The 20,881-nt window shown below is 41.1% G+C and overlaps 1 protein-coding gene and 1 long non-coding RNA gene across 4 annotated transcripts in view; one reads left to right on the top strand and one right to left on the bottom strand.

Moving 5' to 3' along the window:
* Positions 1–1,913: 1,913 nt before the first annotated feature.
* Positions 1,914–9,688, bottom strand: LOC124290741. Its single transcript, XR_006902021.1, has 2 exons — positions 9,567–9,688; positions 1,914–2,189 (listed from the first exon to the last, which is right to left on the bottom strand). It is a non-coding gene; the product is annotated as an uncharacterized LOC124290741 (long non-coding RNA).
* A 6,055-nt stretch (positions 9,689–15,743) lies between these two features.
* LOC124290742 (transmembrane channel-like protein 7) overlaps positions 15,744–20,881 on the top strand; it is a 30,388-nt gene continuing 25,250 nt past the window's right edge. For all 3 annotated transcript variants that reach the window (XM_046727549.1, XM_046727547.1, XM_046727548.1), the window contains exon 1: positions 15,744–15,869. The gene's annotated coding sequence lies outside the window, so the exon portion shown is untranslated. The remainder of the gene's footprint in view (positions 15,870–20,881) is intronic.

Here is a 20,881-nt window from a genome sequence, read left to right as displayed (position 1 = left end):
ATACGTATCAGATACCCGGCATAATGTTGTATAAAACTGGCACGGCTTGGGCGATATTCACTTCTGTGATATAGTGAGGCGGTCTTCGTGTTATAGCCATAATGGACCGTTGCCACTGTGTAGGAGTTGCTTGTTTTAATGGCCAGATCAGGCTAGTCTTTGTCTGTGTAGCTTGATCCTTTCGTGGAGGTTTGCTTCTAATGTGTATACCCGAAACCTACACCGTGTTGTGGTCTAGTTGCTGGTGTGAAAGGCCTGAACATGGCGAGGTAGGGGAGGGGGTGATGGGTGGGGGTCACACACAATGTCGGTGACAATATTTATCTGGTATCATGGCAACCGTGAAGATAAGGTGATCCTGTCACGTCAAAAAAACAATATTTGTTTCTTGTCAGGTAGTCTCTGAATACTGCCATTGTCGAAGATTATGCACGTAAAAAAATATTTTTTATCTCCATGAGCTGAATGTTACCTGCACAACAAGGATGTGTGTAACTGACAGTCAGTCGGACCTCTGCTGCGTCTCGGTGTCGATTACTGCATTGAGCTTTTGCTAAAAGATGTAGGTCAGGTTGTTTGTGTTGATGTGGACAGGTTGTCGTAGGCTCATTAGCAAGTCTTAAAGTCCACTAGAACCTGTGTACCAGCAAGTCACTCTTACAATCTTAAAGGTACATTTACTGAACAATGCAGGCGAAACTTGATCTGGGTCCAACGCTTTTGGTGTAAAACAGATTTCTATCAACTTTAAAACTAATATCCTTTTTTGAGATCATTATCTCATGTTGAGTTGAGATGCCGAAGTTCACCTCTCCATCTCTGCCCCAACATGAACGTAGAATATAGGAACCGATGCCTGACGTTAATGTCGTCGTGTAATCGCGGAACGTGAGTGTCGCTGAATGAAGCCCGGATGTAGGCACGTATTAATTTATATCTAGCCTCTGAGGTACCATTCTGCAGTTTACTATGGATGTTCAACTCACCCCATGTCCTCTGAGCCGAACGGTCCTTGTTTTATCACCTTGACGGCAGCCAGAGAAACAACAAGTCACATCTATTGACGTATTTCGGTATAACGCTGCAAGGGGATCGCATATAAAGGTGGTCCTCTACAGCTGAACAAGAACTTTCCTGATGATATATAGGGGACGTGAGTCTCTCCACACGTCCCTCGTTGTAATGAATGTAATCTACCGAAAAAGACTTTTTATGTCATGTATTCAAAATAGGAGCCGCCAAAAAACGCTCGACACCAAGAATGCACAGTTGTGTAATATTTAACACTGACATTGCAAAAGCATATACGAACTACCCGGAAACATAGCAAGAATTAAACATACATTAAAACTGTTGACAGTAAATCAATAAATACATGGTGTTATACCGCCTCATGTCTGCATATCTCTGAATGAAATATTCCTAGTCAAGGGTGCATGCAGCTTAATCATATTTGTTATAATAATTGTGCTTTTATAAAGAGCTTAACTCCTCACTTAATGTATGCTCGAAGTGCACAAGAACGGTTTCTGCTCAGTCAATGAAGGCCAGTCTGGAAAAGTGACTCTTTAGTTGGCTCTTAAAGATCCGGAAAGTTGGAGAGAAATGTTGAAGTGGGAGACTGCTCCACTCAGCTGCAGCAGCAGGAGTGATGGACAAACCTGGCAGTGTTTACTTGTGATACCCAGAGGAGATGGTGAGAATCAGGCCTGAGGGTAGATATTCGTGTGTTGGTCTTCAGTGGGAGGGAAGCATTAGCACTGGTAGGTAAATGCTTCTGTACCACACAGGAACTCGGTGTGTGCTAGAGAGCAGTTTGATTGCAACTGAGGGTGCCATCCTCGAATTATTTTGAAATCGCACAAACAATATTATCAAATACAAAAGGACATGATTTACAAAAGAAAAATCACTTCAGGCAAGAAATCAGTATTATTCGATATCCAAATACATTTTATACGGAGGTATTTTTCAAGGCTTTACAGGTTATCTTTAGTTTTTTATTTCATTAACTATTTTTACATTGCCAACTCGCTCGTCGTCCCGAGTTCACTTCTTACATTTTTTTGTGTTGTAACCTTGACGACCATGCATGGTGCCACGCCTTCTTCCCATGTTAGTGGATGGACTGACAAAGTAGGACCAGCTTGTGGCGTTGAAAGTGTTATGTGTGGATTCTCAAGCTGAAACTAATAGTTAACGGGAAAGGCAGCCTGTAATATAACGTGAAACCAACAAACAACAAAGCGATGGGTTGTAAGTAAGTTTACAAATTGATACAAATCACTACAGATGTATTCCAATGGCAGCACACAATAGAATAGCAGTACAAAGTCAAAAGTAGCCTAAGACAAGAGCAGTGATTATAGCAATAAGGACAGAGATGGTAATATTTACCACACTGACAAATTAAACTGCAAATGGTCCTGAGAATCCAGGTTAAGGGTGATCTCCACGCGATTGCTGGTCGTCCTGTAACTTAACATGTATTGTGAGACGCGAGGCAACAGTTTAGAAAAAGACTCCAGAAGATTTTCCAACTCTCTGGATCAGAATATATTGGAAATGCCTATATAGATGCAATAGTATCGCTTCCAGAACCCTGTGTAGATATAGTACACGTCTAAACATAGCACTCCACTGTCCCCATTCTATGTTATATATGTTACAGGAAGCAAGTATAATCAGTGATTATGTATAATCACTGAAAGTTTTAGTGATTAAGTCTAATGCCTGTTTCACTCAGTGGTTATATCTAATTTCTGAAATTTTCAGTAATTAGACATAATCACTGAAATGAACAAGGGAAAATTATACTTGTTTACTGGAAGCATATTCTTGAGTTTTCAAATGAGATTCGAGATCAATGTGTCTTGGTATGAATGAGAAGCAAACAGAAGCAAGCGTCTACTTAGTATTAGACCACTGGCCCAAAATATATTCATAGTTATATATTTTGCATGAGTTACATATATAAAAATATGCATAAATTATTTATAACATTTATGTTTGTTGAAGACATTATGTTGACAAAACTGTGTTGTGATAGAGGATGTTTCAAATATTTATCCAGAAGTTTATTCCTTATATCTAGGTAGGCTTTACAATAAAGTAAAACATGTATTTCATCTTCAATTAATTAAGATTATATTTTTTTGCGAAAAGGACAAAATCATAAGGGACATTCCCATATCTACCGGTCTCAGAACAAAGTTTAAAGTTACCACATCTAAAGTTGGTCAAACAATTTCTTAAATATGGGCAATATCTAAACTGAGATAAGTTTCAATATTTAAGAGGGACTTGAAAAGTATATAATTAGAACACTTGGATGTATTATGTAGGGATGAGTACCAGTCTTGTGAAAGACTATCAGACAATCTCTGCTTAAAAACAGAAATGAAACCATCAATATCTCCAATATCCTGGAAAATCCAAACAAAGCCAAACCCAAATCTAAATATAATATTCTTGATATGAGATGCCCATGTCATGCGTCTAGATTCATCCAAAGACTTTAACATTACATAAAACTGATGAGGTAATCTACAACTTGGAAGAGTTAAAACTCTACACCAATATTTAACTGCCCTTAACATATAAGTAAGTTGAAGAGGGAATCTGCCACATTCACCAAGAACCATATTGTTACAAGTATTTTTGCCAGCTTTTTAGAAATATTTACATGCTTTTATCTGCATTTATTCAATGATTTTACAATGCTTGACACCCCAAATTTCTGAGCCATAACAAAGAATAGGTTTAACCATACCATCAAATATTTTGAAAAGATCCGTACATGACAAATAACCTACTCTTTTGGGCATCTATAGATAGCCATAAGGGCTTTATTGGCTTAAGAAGCAAGAGTATAGACTGAGCGTTAGTCCATACTAGCCTTGGAGTGAATACAATACCCAAATACCTATAGTATGGAACAACTTCCAGCCTTTGTCCATAAAGAAACCACTATTCATACTGTCTAAGGGGCCAACTATTCCTGAAAACAATAACTTCAGTCTTATCAATATTGACCAGTAAGTTAACAAATATTCTCAAGACCATGAACCTTCTTCTGAAGCTGGAAAGCAAAGTATCCGAGACTGAGGAAACATCATCCGCAAACATTAGAGATATAGATTATTAACATCAGGTGTAATAAATATACCACGGCCACCAAATTGCTCCATACTTTCCATAAGCTGATTAATAAAGATAATAAACAATTGAAGGCTGAGGATGCAACCCTGTCTAGTACCTATACTACAATCAAAATAACTTGAAAGACCATGAGATGTTCTGACACACATTGATACAAGAATGTTATAGAATTTACCACACCAACTTTTTTCAGACTTGACAGAAGAATTTTGTGATTAACTATATCAAAGGCATTTGAAAAATATATAAATACACAATGAAACCTTCCTTTCTTCTTACATGAATATTTCTGTACCATAGTTTGAAGTGAGAAAATATGACCAGTAGTAGAATAATTATTCCTGAATCCTGCCTGAGCTTCATGAATAATATTCTCCTCCTCACACCAAACCTTTAACCTACTGTTAAACAACATTGTTAAATAATTGCTGATAAGAGTCTTAGAAGTTTTAATAAAGTCAATTGCAATACCATCTGGTCCAGGAGACTTATATTTTGCCAGTTTATCAATGTGAAGTAAGACTTCGTTTTCAGTAATGTCACAATTTAATGTGTTTAGCTCTTCATCCTTGATAATTTCCAAATTGATATCAAAGTCAAACACATTATCAGAATTCTCAGTTTGAAGCCCTGAGAAGTGACTGAACCAGTCTTCACTGCTTATATCATTCGTGGTGTCACATTTTGAGGTTGAACCGGATTGCCTTAATGTTTTCCAAAATTTCTTTGGGTTGTCTCTTGCTGCAATAAGTTTCTCTTTTTGTGCATCAAAGTATGCTCTTCGTTTGCTATTGAAAGTTGAATACCCTGTACAAGAAACCTTTAGGACTCATGTCCTCTAGATGGGTTCCGCTTCTGTTCTAGTTTGTCGGGGCCAGCCTCTGTTATTTGCAAGTAGCAGAAGACGGTGAACCATCCGCGGCGTAAATTAACACTCGGTTCAGTAAATTTCAGAACAATATAACTCGCCTTTTGGACGGATCTTTATAGGTTCACGGTTTTACATTTCACTACAGTCGGGGAATGTTTTATCATTCCTCGGGGGGCGTCCCAACCCTTGGATTACGTAACGCCGCATCTAAGCCAAGTGTTTACCCAGCGATTGCTGCGCACTGCATGGGATCACTACTATCACATCAGCAAACCTTTGTGGCAAGCTCTGACATGTGAACGATTCTTATATGATTAACGTCCCACATGTTTTATCTCCCCGGGCTTGTCAGACCACGAGAGTTTATGTCGTGCATGTCGTGCAGCATCTGGTACATACTCTGCTGTATAGGGTTAGGTACACATGCAGCATCTGGTACATACTCTGCTGTACAGGGTTAGGTACACATGCAGCATCTGGTACATACTCTGCTGTACAGGGTTAGGTACACAGCATCTGGTACATACTCTGCTGTACAGGGTTAGGTACACATGCAGCATCTGGTACATACTCTGCTGTACAGGGTTAGGTACACATGCAGCATCTGGTACATACTCTGCTGTACAGGGTTAGGTATACATGCAGCATCTGGTACATACTCTGCTGTACAGGGTTAGGTATACATGCAGCATCTGGTACATACTCTGCTGTACAGGGTTAGGTATACGTGCAGCATCTGGTACATACTCTGCTGTACAGGGTTAGGTATACATGCAGCATCTGGTACATACTCTGCTGTACAGGGTTAGGTACATGCATACTCTGCTGTACAGGGTTAGGTACATGGTACATACTCTGCTGTACAGGGTTAGGTATACATGCAGCATCTGGTACATACTCTGCTGTACAGGGTTAGGTATACATACTCTGCTGTACAGGGTTAGGTATACGTGCAGCATCTGGTACATACTCTGCTGTACAGGGTTAGGTATACATGCAGCATCTGGTACATACTCTGCTGTACAGGGTTAGGTACACATGCAGCATCTGGTACATACTCTGCTGTACAGGGTTAGGTATACATGCAGCATCTGGTACATACTCTGCTGTACAGGGTTAGGTATACATGCAGCATCTGGTACATACTCTGCTGTACAGGGTTAGGTATACATGCAGCATCTGGTACATACTCTGCTGTACAGGGTTAGGTATACATGCAGCATCTGGTACATACTCTGCTGTACAGGGTTAGGTATACATGCAGCATCTGGTACATACTCTGCTGTACAGGGTTAGGTATACGTGCAGCATCTGGTACATACTCTGCTGTACAGGGTTAGGTATACATGCAGCATCTGGTACATACTCTGCTGTACAGGGTTAGGTATACATGCAGCATCTGGTACATACTCTGCTGTACAGGGTTAGGTATACATGCAGCATCTGGTACATACTCTGCTGTACAGGGTTAGGTATACATGCAGCATCTGGTACATACTCTGCTGTACAGGGTTAGGTATACATGCAGCATCTGGTACATACTCTGCTGTACAGGGTTAGGTATACATGCAGCATCTGGTACATACTCTGCTGTACAGGGTTAGGTATACATGCAGCATCTGGTACATACTCTGCTGTACAGGGTTAGGTATACATGCAGCATCTGGTACATACTCTGCTGTACAGGGTTAGGTATACATGCAGCATCTGGTACATACTCTGCTGTACAGGGTTAGGTACACATGCAGCATCTGGTACATACTCTGCTGTACAGGGTTAGGTACATGCAGCATCTGGTACATACTCTGCTGTACAGGGTTAGGTTATACATGCAGCATCTGGTACATACTCTGCTGTACAGGGTTAGGTATACATGCAGCATCTGGTACATACTCTGCTGTACAGGGTTAGGTATACATGCAGCATCTGGTACATACTCTGCTGTACAGGGTTAAGGGGTATACATGCAGCATCTGGTACATACTCTGCTGTACAGGGTTAGGTATACATGCAGCATCTGGTACATACTCTGCTGTACAGGGTTAGGTATACATGCAGCATCTGGTACATACTCTGCTGTACAGGGTTAGGTACACATGCAGCATCTGGTACATACTCTGCTGTACAGGGTTAGGTACACATGCAGCATCTGGTACATACTCTGCTGTACAGGGTTAGGTATACATGCAGCATCTGGTACATACTCTGCTGTACAGGGTTAGGTATACATGCAGCATCTGGTACATACTCTGCTGTACAGGGTTAGGTATACATGCAGCATCTGGTGGTACATGCTCTCTGCTACTCTGCTGTACAGGGTTAAGTACACATGCAGCATCTGGTACATACTCTGCTGTACAGGGTTAGGTACACATGCAGCATCTGGTACATACTCTGCTGTACAGGGTTAGGTACACATGCAGCATCTGGTACATACTCTGCTGTACAGGGTTAGGTATACATGCAGCATCTGGTACATACTCTGCTGTACAGGGTTAGGTATACATGCAGCATCTGGTACATACTCTGCTGTACAGGGTTAGGTATACATGCAGCATCTGGTACATACTCTGCTGTACAGGGTTAGGTATACATGCAGCATCTGGTACATACTCTGCTGTACAGGGTTAGGTATACATGCAGCATCTGGTACATACTCTGCTGTACAGGGTTAGGTATACATGCAGCATCTGGTACATACTCTGCTGTACAGGGTTAGGTACACGTGCAGCATCTGGTACATACTCTGCTGTACAGGGTTAGGTACACATGCAGCATCTGGTACATACTCTGCTGTACAGGGTTAGGTACACATGCAGCATCTGGTACATACTCTGCTGTACAGGGTTAAGTACACATGCAGCATCTGGTACATACTCTGCTGTACAGGGTTAGGTATACATGCAGCAAGATGGTCACCAATACATATACCACAGTTTCAAGTCTGTACATCCAGAGCCAGATCATCAATGTAGATTGCAAATAAAGTCGGCGCCATCGAGATTGCTTCCTTGACCCAATGAGGAACTAAAGTACTAACAGCAATAGGTCAACGTGTGCATGCACTCTGTCAGTCGACTAAGTGCCCCCAATATAGGTTATGTATACAACCATATGCGATTCGCTTGTTCAATCGATATTGTTATGAGGGGCCGGTAAACAGGTTTTGTATGAACAAAGAGTAGTACACTGTATATGCAATTCAAAACAGAGCTTGCAGGTTCTTCCTTGGCAAATATCACTAATGCCGACTGGGCTTCGAAAAGCTTCCAAAAGAGCTTTTAACTGGTTGTCCCAATGTTGCCATGAATATAATCATTTCTCTAAAAAACTTTTATTGGATTATGTACAAGTATGCGTTTCATTGCTCGAGTAAACAATATATATGTCTTCATCTGAACTAATTCCACATATGACTCTGAGTATATATAATGTGTTAAGACAGCTCATGGTCCCCATCTTTCTGTCTAGACCGCTACTATGTTTTGAACTTAAAGAACCGTTAGACCAAAGGATATATATAAACGGCATCATTTTGTTCAGTTGCTACATCGGCAAGGTGTGATAAAGCTCAGCTGGAAATTGTAACGGGTTCATGTCATTTCAAAGATTTCTTTGTTGACATTCAGAATAAGGAGCAATGAAATATTTTTTACAACGTGACTGGACAAAAAACACTCACTCCAGGACTTCAAGAGCATTGTTCACAAAACATTAGGGAAGATTGTTTTTTTAAATCTTGAATTATGCTGGTAAAATATTCTACTTGCACAAGACATATCGATGATATTCCGGTGTACAGCGACTCTGTGTGGCTAATGGTTGGCGTGCAATCTCTTCACACGTGGACATTTTACCTGCTCTCCATCAAAGTCTTGGAGCTATTTCAACAGCAGTAACTTTTGCAAAGTTTAAATGCATTACCGGTTCAACAACGCAGCAAACAACCCAACCCTTTAGATCAAATATTACCACCGACAATGAAAAAAGGCCGTATTCCAATTCCTGAACAAGTTTGAGTTTAAAATTCGAGCCTTGAAACCTTCAGAGTAATTTACTACTCAAACCCGTTGAAGTACGAACACACAAAGACTTTCCCAAACAGATGTCGTCACAAGTCCATTGTCAACAGGTCAACTGCGGCATTACTGGCGGCCATGTTTGCGACGTCAATGAACGAAGTAGGATGTGTGGGGATTGTACTTTAGACAAACCTGTCAATATTTTCACAAGGTGGTTTTGCAAATGAAAGTACTGCCTGTGATCTTAACGGTCTAGACTTGCTAGTACTCCCTTCGACAGAGTTGAAGACTTGGCCAGGTGCGAGTGGTGGTCTCTGTAAGTGGTATCTACGTCGTGGCGGGGACATCGACAGGGGAGACTTCTGTACCCATGTAGATCTTTACATGTTGTGCCTTAGCTTACATATAAGTGAAGAACCCATCCCGGCCTGCCATATGACGAGAGCTATTCAGTTTATTACTTATACATATTGTGTCGGTACCGACTGTTAATTCTTTGTCGGCATGCTTACCATCATCCTGTCGGTGGGTTGAGTAGTCAAAGTGCTGGATCGTTGCGCCGAACGTCTGGATTCGATTCCCCCATAGGTACAATATATGATGCCCATTTCGCACTATAGAACATTACAGAGACATTACTTGTAAACAGAAGATCATACAACAGGATACAACAATACATTTCCCCTTCCTTTTCATGTAACACAAATACGCATAAAACAAAGTGCAAATTGTATATCTATATATACATCTGTGTATTTAGGATGAGAAAGCCACAATAACTCGGGGCCTAGTGGCAGCAAGAGTTGTATACTCCCCAGGGAGTTGAGATTGCTAATACGGTGTGCAGTTGATATTGACATCCAATGATCGAGGGAAAAAATACCAGCGCCTTGAGCATGCACTACTGCGTGGATATGTGCGCTATATAAAAATCCTAATATAATAATAATAATACAGAATGTGCCTGCTTAACGTGAGTAATACTGTATGTGATATTAGGGGGACAAATTATGTGTAGATGTAAACTGATCAAAACGACTCCCCACCGTTCATGTAATTTGAGAAATGTAGAGCAACATGTCATTCGCCTTCCAATCTAAGTCTGATAAATCCCAGTTATCACAGACATTAGTACAGGTTGGATAAACTGACAAAACGTTGCTTTTGCACTTTTAACCTATGAGGTAAGGATCGAAGTTTCGCCAATATCGATCCTTACTCAATTTTGAGCTAATATACAGTTCAGTTTAATGTTGTGACATTATGTGACACATAATGATGTCAGAACGCTATTCCTAGTGTTAAGACTGTGTTAAACCCCTCTCCAAGAATATAAACCCCCTCTCCAAGAATATAAACCCCCTCTCCAAGAATATAAACCCTCTCCAAGAATATAAACCCCTCTCCAAGAATATAACCCTCTCTCCAAGAATATAAACCCCTCTCAAGAATATAAACCCCTCTCAAGAATATAAACCCCCTCTCCAAGAATATAAAACCCCTCCTCTCCAAGAATATAAACCCTCCAAGAATATAGCCATCCCCTCTCCAAGAATATAAACCCCTCTCCAAGAATATAAACCCTCTCCAAGAATATAAACCCCCTCTCCAAGAATATAAACCCTCTCCAAGAATATAAATCCCTCTCCAAGAATATAAACCCCCTCTCAAGAATATAAACCCCTCCAAGAATATAAACCCTCTCCAAGAATATAAACCCCCCCCTCTCCAAGAATATAAACCCTCTCCAAGAATATAAACCCCTCTCCAAGAATATAAAACCCCCTCTCCAAGAATATAAACCCTCTCCAAGAATATAAACCCTCTCCAGAATATATAACCCTCTCCAAGAATATACACCCCTCACCAAGAATATACACCCCCACCAAGAATATAAACCCTCCAAGAATATAAACCCCGTCTCCATGAATATAAAACCCCTCTCCAAGAATATAAACCCCCTTCCAAGAATATTTACAATAACAAATGTCAACGCTCGCAATCATTAGAGACAGACACAGAGGAAGATTGACAATTAAGTGTAAATAATGCATATGGACGTCCAATGGATATTTTGCATAATAGTTAACTAGTGTTTATGACGTTACCACCTGTTACACTGGATGTTCTGAACGACGCCGTATCTATTGAATTGTGTAGCCTCGACAGTCATTAAACATCAACAATGCAACTACAACTCGCCTCCCTCTGACGTATGGCTCGGGGCTGAATAGGGAAACTGAAACTTGACTAGGGTTCTGATTTTGTGATGTGTTGTCGGGTATATCCCAGCCACTCCGAGCTGTGGTTTAATGATGTGTTGTCGGGTATATCCCAGCCACTCCGAGCTGTGGTTTAATGATGTGTTGTCGGGTATATCCCAGCCACTCCGAGCTGTGGGTTAATGATGTGTTGTCGGGTATATCCCAGCCACTCCGAGCTGTGGTTTAATGTTGTGTTGTCGGGTATATCCCAGCCACTCGAGCTGTGGTTTAATGATGTGTTGTCGGGTATATCCCAGCCACTCCGAGCTGTGGTTTAATGATGTGTTGTCGGGTATATCCCAGCCACTCCGAGCTGTGGTTTCCCAGCCAGCTGTGGTTTAATGATGTGTTGTCGGGTATATCCCAGCCACTCGAGCTGTGGTTTAATGATGTGTTGTCGGGTATATCCCAGCCACTCCGAGCTGTGGTTTAATGATGTGTTGTCGGGTATATCCCAGCCACTCCGAGCTGTGGTTTAATGATGTGTTGTCGGGTATATCCCAGCCACCCGAGCTGTGGTTTAATGATGTGTTCGGGGTATCCCAGCCACCGAGCTGTGGTTTAATGATGTGTTGTCGGGTATATCCCAGCCACTCGAGCTGTGGTTTAATGATGTGTTGTCGGGTATATCCCAGCCACTCCGATTGTGGTTTAATGATGTGTTGTCGGGTATATCCCAGCCACTCCGAGCTGTGGTTTAATGATGTGTTGTCGGGTATATCCCAGCCACTCCGAGCTGTGGTTTAATGATGTGTTGTCGGGTATATCCCAGCCACTCCGAGCTGTGGTTTAATGATGTGTTGTCGGGTATATCCCAGCCACTCCGAGGTTGTGGTTGTCGGGTATATCCCAGCCACTCCGAGCTGTGGTTTAATGATGTGTTGTCGGGTATATCCCAGCCACTCCGAGCTGTGGTTTAATGATGTGTTGTCGGGTATATCCCAGCCACTCCGAGCTGTGGTTTAATGATGTGTTGTCGGGTATATCCCAGCCACTCCGAGCTGTGGTTTAATGATGTGTTGTCGGGTATATCCCAGCCACTCTGATTGTGGTTTAATGATGTGTTGTCGGGTATATCCCAGCCACTCCGAGAGTTCTGTGGTTTAATGATGTGTTGTCGGGTATATCCCAGCCACTCGAGCTGATGTGTTGTCGGGTATATCCCAGCCACCTCGATTGTGGTTCAATGATGTGTTGTCGGGTATATCCCAGCCACTCCGAGTTGTGGTTCAATGATGTGTTGTCGGGTATATCCCAGCCACTCAGCTGTGGTTTAAGTTCTGGTTCAATGATGTGTTGTCGGGTATATCCCAGCCGCTCCGATTTCTGGTTCAATGATGTGTTGTCGGGTATATCCCAGCCACTCCGAGTTCTGGTTCAATGATGTGTTGTCGGGTATATCCCAGCCACTCCGAGTTGTGATTCAATGATGTGTTGTCGGGTATATCCCAGCCACTCCGAGCTGTGGTTTAATGATGTGTTGTCAGGAATATCCAGCCACTCCGAGCTGTGGTTCAATGATGTGTTGTCGGGTATATATCCCAGCCACTCCGAGTTGTGGTTCAATGATGTGTTGTCGGGTATATCCCAGCCACTCCGAGTTCTGGTTCAATGATGTGTTGTCGGGTATATCCCAGCCACTCCGAGTTGTGGTTCAATGATGTGTTGTCGGGTATATCCCAGCCACTCCGAGTTCTGAATGATGTGGTTTAATGATGTGTTGTCGGGTATATCCCAGCCACTCCGAGTTGTGGTTCAATGATGTGTTGTCGGGTATATCCCAGCCACTCCGAGTTGTGATTCAATGATGTGTTGTCGGGTATATCCAGCCTCCGCGATGTGGTTCAATGATGTGTTGTCGGGTATATCAAGCCACTCCGAGTTCAATGATGTGTTCAGCCACCCGAGTGTGTTCAATGATGTGTTGTCGGGTATATCCCAGCCACTCCGAGTTCTGGTTCAATGATGTGTTGTCGGGTATATCCCAGCCTCTCGGGTTGTGATTCAATGATGTGTTGTCGGGTATATCCCAGCCGCCTCAGTGTTCTGATTAATATGGTGAAACTGCTATGGACATATTAAAATTCACTAATCAGGAAAACAGTTTTATTATTATAATCAAAACTTTATCTTCCTGTAACTTCATGAAAGTCATTCGAAAATATCAATCAATGTTGCCGCCGTGATTGTGACCTACGAACACTGGTAAGGACAAAACATTGGGAAGCAAGGGACGTGTGATAGAATTTTAATCAGAAGTTCGGACTGACTGTGATAATGCTCCCACCGTCATCTACACGTTAAATCAACGGAGCGGTTAAATAGTACCGATGGTAATATCTGATTAGCGTCATAATGGATATAATAGGGGAGACATGTTACATCGACGTGGCCATGCCTTGCGATGTAGATCAGTGAGGACGTTTATTGAGGACATTACCGTAACTGACACACCTCGCCATCCGTCAGTACCCGGCCCGTAACCGACAATGAGATCGCATTTCGTTTAGCCAGACGAAGATCAGTGACGAATACATTATAGGACACGTGTATTTGGGCGGTTCCCGTTCAGGGTCGGGATCGTGACGGTGAGATCAGCTGTACCCAGGGTGGGTATCGTGACGGTGAGATCAGCTGTACCCAGGGTGGGGATCGTGACGGTGAGATCAACTGTACCCAGGGTGGGGATCGTGACGGTGAGATCAGCTGTACCCGAACACACACCTGTACACTGATAAAGACAGACCATTGTCATTTCACAACCAGGAAGTTTATTGCGTGTTCGAGCTCTCAACAGCACTCTCGACCGATTTTCATGTACCTTCATATCAGGAAGAGAATTTTTATGGATGTCAACTTATTTATTATGAGGAACACAACAAGAAAATTTATTCTTACCACTTGTCTCTAGCAAATAAGGATTTGAGTTGTTGGGCATTAAAGGTTAAAACATTATTGTTTGAGTGTGGAGTCGGTGAAGTGTGGGGAAATCAGGATCTTGGTATTATAAATCGGTCCATATCATCTTTCAAGCAGAGGTAGATAGATAGATAGATAGATAGATAGACAGACAGACAGACAGACAGACAGACAGAGAGATAGATAGATAGATAGATAGATAGATAGAGAGGCAGTAACAGCAAGGTGGAGGTTAAAGGTTTATGACACTATTCTTAAAGTGAAAAGCTAAGTTATAAATCGAACGGATAGTATGAAGACCTCATGTTTTGGCAAGTAAAATTGGTTTTCTTTACTTCCGATTGAGTTTGAATTTATGTCGTGAGAAAGAATCACACTGCGCTTCTGACCTCACTCTGTGGACATCCACACGAATGTGGGACCATGGAACTAACAATGTGGATGTTTTAACGGCCTTTACAAGCTATACACATAACAGGTGAGACCTTATGGATGTCAACTTCTTCAATATAAGGAGAACAGCGTTTCGGAGTTTATTCTCACTCCTTCATCAAGCCTAGTTGCCCGAACGCCTATTAATCTTTTAATAATCAGTCAGTCAATTCATCAGGTGATACATGTCAACTTGTGGATGTTGAAGAACTGCCAAACGTGAACCTTCAACACATCTTAGACTGTTCGTGAGACATAAAACAGATCGATCCAGGGAACTTTGTAAACATAGGAATATGTTTACAACGATTTGTCGTAAGACCTATTGCAATGTGCTGATCCCAAGTTGAAACTAACAGTTAACTGCGAATCGGTTCGCGAAAGAACTTAGTGTGAAACAAACATACAGCAAAGAAATGTGATTTTATTGTATTCTAAAATTGAATTATTTTTGCAAATCAATGCAAATTAAGGACAAAAATATCATTATGACAGTACAAAACAGAGAGGCAGTAGAAATTCAGAGGCAGTATAATACAAGAGCAATAAAATCAGTGAAGGCAATATACACCACTGAGACTCACTGACTCGACAAGTACAATGTACAACAACGAGTATGAGTGAGTATAGTTTTACGCCGTTTTTAGCAATATTCCAGCAATATCAGGGTCGGGGCAGGGTTAGTACAGTTTTGTTTAACTGCTTTAACCATAACGAAATGGAACACCATGGATGGACGTTACATATTACACTACCAAAACCCGTATTTTTCACTCTTTTAAATCTCCACGGCCACTGGCCACACATAGCCGGGCATTTAGTGACTATAAGTCCATTTATAAATTGTTACTTGAAAACGCACTATTATTTTCACTGCAATTTCACTGGAAAGTGGATTTCAATCCAGGTTTATGGGAGGCAACTGAATTTTGCGAGTGTTTTAAAATTTACACACACCAAGAAATCCAGACCCAACACGCTTATGGAAAACATGTAAACATTATGTGATATGAGATCGCAAACCGGTTCTATTTGCTCGTGTCGTGACCTGACCCGGATGTGTTTATCAGCCAATCAGCTCGCCCTTAATACCAAAACATCCCAGACACTTACTGGATCTCGGCTTTACTCGTGGAGATATCTACACATATTAACCATTACAGGTGTTTAACTAAGACACGTCTGCTGGCTGTAATTAAGGTAAGTATTACGTATGAATGTCAGAAGACATCAAAGTACAATACGGACTTGATCAACAACACGGAAGTTGCCTCGGGTCGAGAGCTTCCCTTGAAACTTTCAGCACGACCTGTCAACACTGTCATCGATCTCATCGACTGTAGCCGGTCGCCACACATACCGCTACAACTTTGTGTCTGCTCACGACAACTTTTTCTAATAACTTTTACAAACCTTTTCAACATTTTGAAATTCTGGTATGTCTGGTAAATATTTATGAACAGTTTAATTCTTTATTGGAACGGTAAACGGACCGAGATTAGAGAGACGCGACCATTTCCCTTCACCTGTTCATGTGTCACGATTTCTGATTTCAATGGTATTTAAGGTCGCATTGACCAATCTCTAAGGAAACATTTAGATTCTGACAATATTTATGTTCGTTACATTACCAATACGCTAGTTAACATGTTCACCGTTGCCACTTGTAACTTTGTTCAAAGTTCCATTAGCGTTAGTGATGGTCTAGCCGTACACCTACTGGTATGCGTTGGTGACGTCATTGTTCATTGTGACGTCACATAAAAATATATTACTTAGTGTCATATTATTAAGTCATTATACAATGCTTAACTTCTTAGAACAATATAACTTTGTATAATTAGTTCACAGCCATTTGCCTGGTAGTACGTTCCATTCATTACCATTTGGTTTTTTCGGGTTCTAACCTCTAGTGTTTTCCAGAATTGTTTTTGATCGATATGAAAACACACTGTTCCTGACACGGTATAGGATGCAAGGCATTTCACAGTGATAGATGAACATGATCAACCAATATTCTCTGTACTTAACTCTTGAAGGCTTAAAAGATATGTTTTTAACCTTTTTAAGGGACTTAAATTGTTACTTAAATAATACCACTATTTCGGATAGATGTTCACGTCCAATCTGTTTCTACTTCAAAGATATAGTTTTGAAAAATAACCAACTTTTTGTGATAATCACAGTTGAACTCACCAAATGGACTTGATTTTGATGTCAAAGGTCAGAAACTGTATATGTATTGGCTATTAACCGTTCGATTTAAGTATCTCTACAAGTATGATCACTTTTCTTTAAAGGTCACATGCAACGTAAAACACAACTTTGCAGATTCTGTTACCTTTTCGGTATGGACTTACCGAAACAAATCATCAAAAATGCAAATTCAACTTATAAAGTTGAAAAATAACATGATGAAAAAAAACGAGCAAAATCGTAGTTCAAACGATTCACTAATTTTCCCACAGCGCTTGGGGGAATTGAAGTGGTTTCAACAGCTGGGCTGCGCTCATAGCACATGCGCAGTGAAATAGGTTCGCGCAGCATGGAAGCGGGTTGTCCGGTGAATACTCGGTGAAGGCTTTGGTGTGAGCTATTTTTCTAAATGTTTTGTTGATATTTCACAGGCGCGAGCTTTTTATATGTAATTACAGTAGATTACCGATTTAACTGTTTATATAATTTCATTTGTCTATTTCACCACACGTTCTTCTTACCCAGTCACTTTTTCAGTTCGATACTTAAAAGCAATGTCATTATTTAGCGTTGACAGAATTTCTAACTGTAATATCGATATGTCGTTGTCACAGACAACTCAATGTCTGTTTTATTGACACCTATGTATCTGCCTGCCCGTCTGCTAATGACAATATTCAATACACAACTTCGATCACTGACCACATGCAATTTGAACTTAACACCTATCAGGCTATACACCATAAACAAAACGCATTGATTTATGGCCCGAGTTCGGTCTCTGTCACATTATGTAATTACACAGACAGGCAGGTGTGATACTTGTACACATGACATGTTATGATGTCTGTTGATTGCAAAATGTTATACACAAAAAATGAGCATGTATTTACAAATCCCAACATCTCTCTCTATATATATATACACACACAATGAGCCGTGAGGGGATCTGCAAATGAACCAGCCGTTACACTTGAGTGCACACCCACCCGCTCTGACTGGGTTTGGTATCCCAGCTGCTTCGTTTCTTGGGAAGTAAACCAAAGTACAAAATATTGCACTTTTGATTTTCGATTGTTGCTTATAATTTTGTTTATATGTTTTTTCATAACCAGCAATGTATATTATATGTCATGAATAAGTGATAATTGTGTTTTAATTATGTTTGATTTTTTGGTTGCGTGTGACCTTTAATATTATGATCAGTGTGTGGAACAGGGCCCAGGTAGTATTCATGGAGTAGTTTTGCAATATTGTTTTCCTTTTCTGAAACAACAGAGCCTATTATCCTTAACTTGTACTAGGGTTGGGATGGGTCCAATTTTTCTAAACGGGTACCCCTCCCTGATTACCCTGCCCTACCCTACCCAGATACCTGTTATGTTAATTCCTGACATCAAATTTGCAAGAAATAACAATGTATTCTTCAGCACAGAGTCTAAAAGGTCGCGTTTTCAATATCTTAACCATGTATTATATTCAAAAGAATTGGCTGTAAATTATGTCTAAATCTTTAAAGACAATACAACCTTTTAACAATGAAAGAATAACATATTAATAGTAATAGTAATAGTCCGCTAATATGACGCTCATATCCAGGCACATTGCCTGCTCACGGCGCTGCGTACATTACTATCCCCAGTCATAGGACACTATCGTACTTTCCGATAACTTTTCAACTCCCTGGGGATCATACAGCCATGCTGCCAGTTAGGCACAATGAACTAAACACTCACATTGACAGCACATCCTCATGGGTACCCATGTTACAGCTGGGTGAACTGACACAATGTGCATCTAAATATCTTGTCCAAGGATACTACGCAAATGTGCCCACCTCGGGACCCAAACCTAGTCCCTCCACCGGGGATCGAACCCGGGTCTTCAGCGTGACAGGCAGTTCCTTACCACTGCACTATTGTGCTTCACATATACATTCATATTCCGACCCGTGAAGATCCGGGGTAGAATAGGTCTTCAGCAACCCATGTGCTTGCCATAAAAAGGCGACTATCTTGTCGTAAGAGGCGACTAACGGGATCGGGTGGTCAGTTTCGCTGACTTGGTTGACACATGTCATCGGTTCCCAATTGTGCAGATCGATGCTCATGCTGTTGATCACTGGATTGTCTGGTCCAGACTCGATTATTTACAGACCGCCGCCATATAGCTGGAATATTGCTGAGTGCGGCGTAAAACTCAACTCACTCACTCACTCACTCACATTCATATTCCATTGTTTAATCCATTAGTCACGTGATCATAACAGATCCGGGTATTGAGATGGGTTCCCAGGTCCAACTCATGACCCACCCATCCTGGGTATCCGATTTACTCGCGACAGCCCTAAGTTGTATGTTGAGTATGACCTTATTCTGTGTCATCCTGATGTACTGGTTATTGGGTGGTGCTTACAGGGTTGGTGTGAGCCCCTAGATACTGGCATCATTGACACCACAGAAACTAGTGAGTGAGTGAGTTTAGTTTTATGCCGCACTCAGCAATATTCCAGCTATGTGGCGGTGGTCTGTAAATAATCGAGTCTGGAGCAGACAATCCAGTGATCAACAGCATGAACATCAATATACGCAATTGGGATACGATGACATGTGTCAACCCAGTCAGCGAGCCTGACTACCCGATCCCGTTAGTCGCCTCTTACGACAAGCATGGGTTACTGAAGATCAATTCTAACCCGGACCTTCACGGGTACCACACAAACTCACTGCCAAGACTACTGTGTGTGGGCTGGAGGAACCATGTCTGATATAACGTAAGGGAAATGAAGGTATTTTCAACACAAGTTGAAGTTTAAGTATTCTGATTTTATAAACAGGGGAAGAGATGAAAAAAAAAATTTGGATTGGTTTGTTTGTTGGTTTACATCACCAGGGATTTACCATGAGTCCTGAATTTGAGGGTCTTTGGGACTCATATTCTTAATTTTCAGGGGTCCTGGACAACAAAATGGGGGTCCCAGACACTTGAATATTATTATTAATACTGTTATTCCATTGTGTATCATGATCATTACATTGTTACAGAAATTAAATTGCAAATGATTCCATACCCAGCTAGTAGCAAACTCAGTGATAGCTCATTGTTACTTGATGGGAATTTTTACAAAAGGTATTTAGACTTTTTCTGTGTCCCTGTGGATGTGCTAATAAATTTAGTTGCGTCCATTGTCAATTTTTATGCGTATGGGACGCAGAAATTCGCATCCCGTAAATCCCTGCATCACACTGCAGATTATGGCAGCAGTCTGTAAATAATCGAGTCTGGATCAGACAAACCATTGATCAATGGCATGAGCATTGTTCTACGCAATTCGATACGATGAACAGTGTCAACCAAATGGGTGAGCAAGACCACCTGATCCCATTAGTTGCCTTTTACAACATGCATGGGTTCAGTGGTGGAAATAATCCGTTGCCCGACGCCCGAGTCCAGTGTTTTTTTCTGTCGGGCAAGCAAATTTGTATATCACACTGTACCGGTGTCCAGTTGATATTCTAATGTTAATTATGTTGTTTATTTAAAAAATCAACAAGAAAACGGCCGGTATAGTGGAAAAATTATCAGGGCAAGTGATTTTACATGTGCCACTGTACCGGAGTACACTAGCAATTTTAAAGTTATTTAAATCCCTGGGGTTGCTGAAGACTGACCTGGATTTTCACGGGATATAAAAATATAACAAATGACCTGGACAAGAAGAAACTGTTGGTTATGAGGGTGTTTTCTGTAAACATAGATCAAGTAAATCTCAGAGAAACCATGAATTGAAAATGGTATTTTAATTTCAAAGAAATAATGGAGTCATTGTCATGCAAGTCATTTCAGTCTATTATTCAGAGATGGCAATTTTCCGCTGATCTGCAGATTTCCTCGATTTTATTTCAAATTTACAAATTCAAACCCCCCATTCGATGACAAAGTATTAAGTTTTCAGCTGAAAATAGATTTATTGTAATAGCAACTAACAAGGTAGGGTTAATATGTATTTTGTATTG

This window comes from Haliotis rubra, unplaced genomic scaffold (genome assembly GCF_003918875.1).
Source record: "Haliotis rubra isolate DU_JTF1 unplaced genomic scaffold, ASM391887v1 Scf472, whole genome shotgun sequence".
Taxonomy (NCBI): Eukaryota; Metazoa; Mollusca; class Gastropoda; order Lepetellida; family Haliotidae; genus Haliotis; species Haliotis rubra.
The sequence above is the reverse complement of the archived record's forward strand: the minus strand, read 5'-3'. Positions and strand labels throughout refer to the sequence as shown.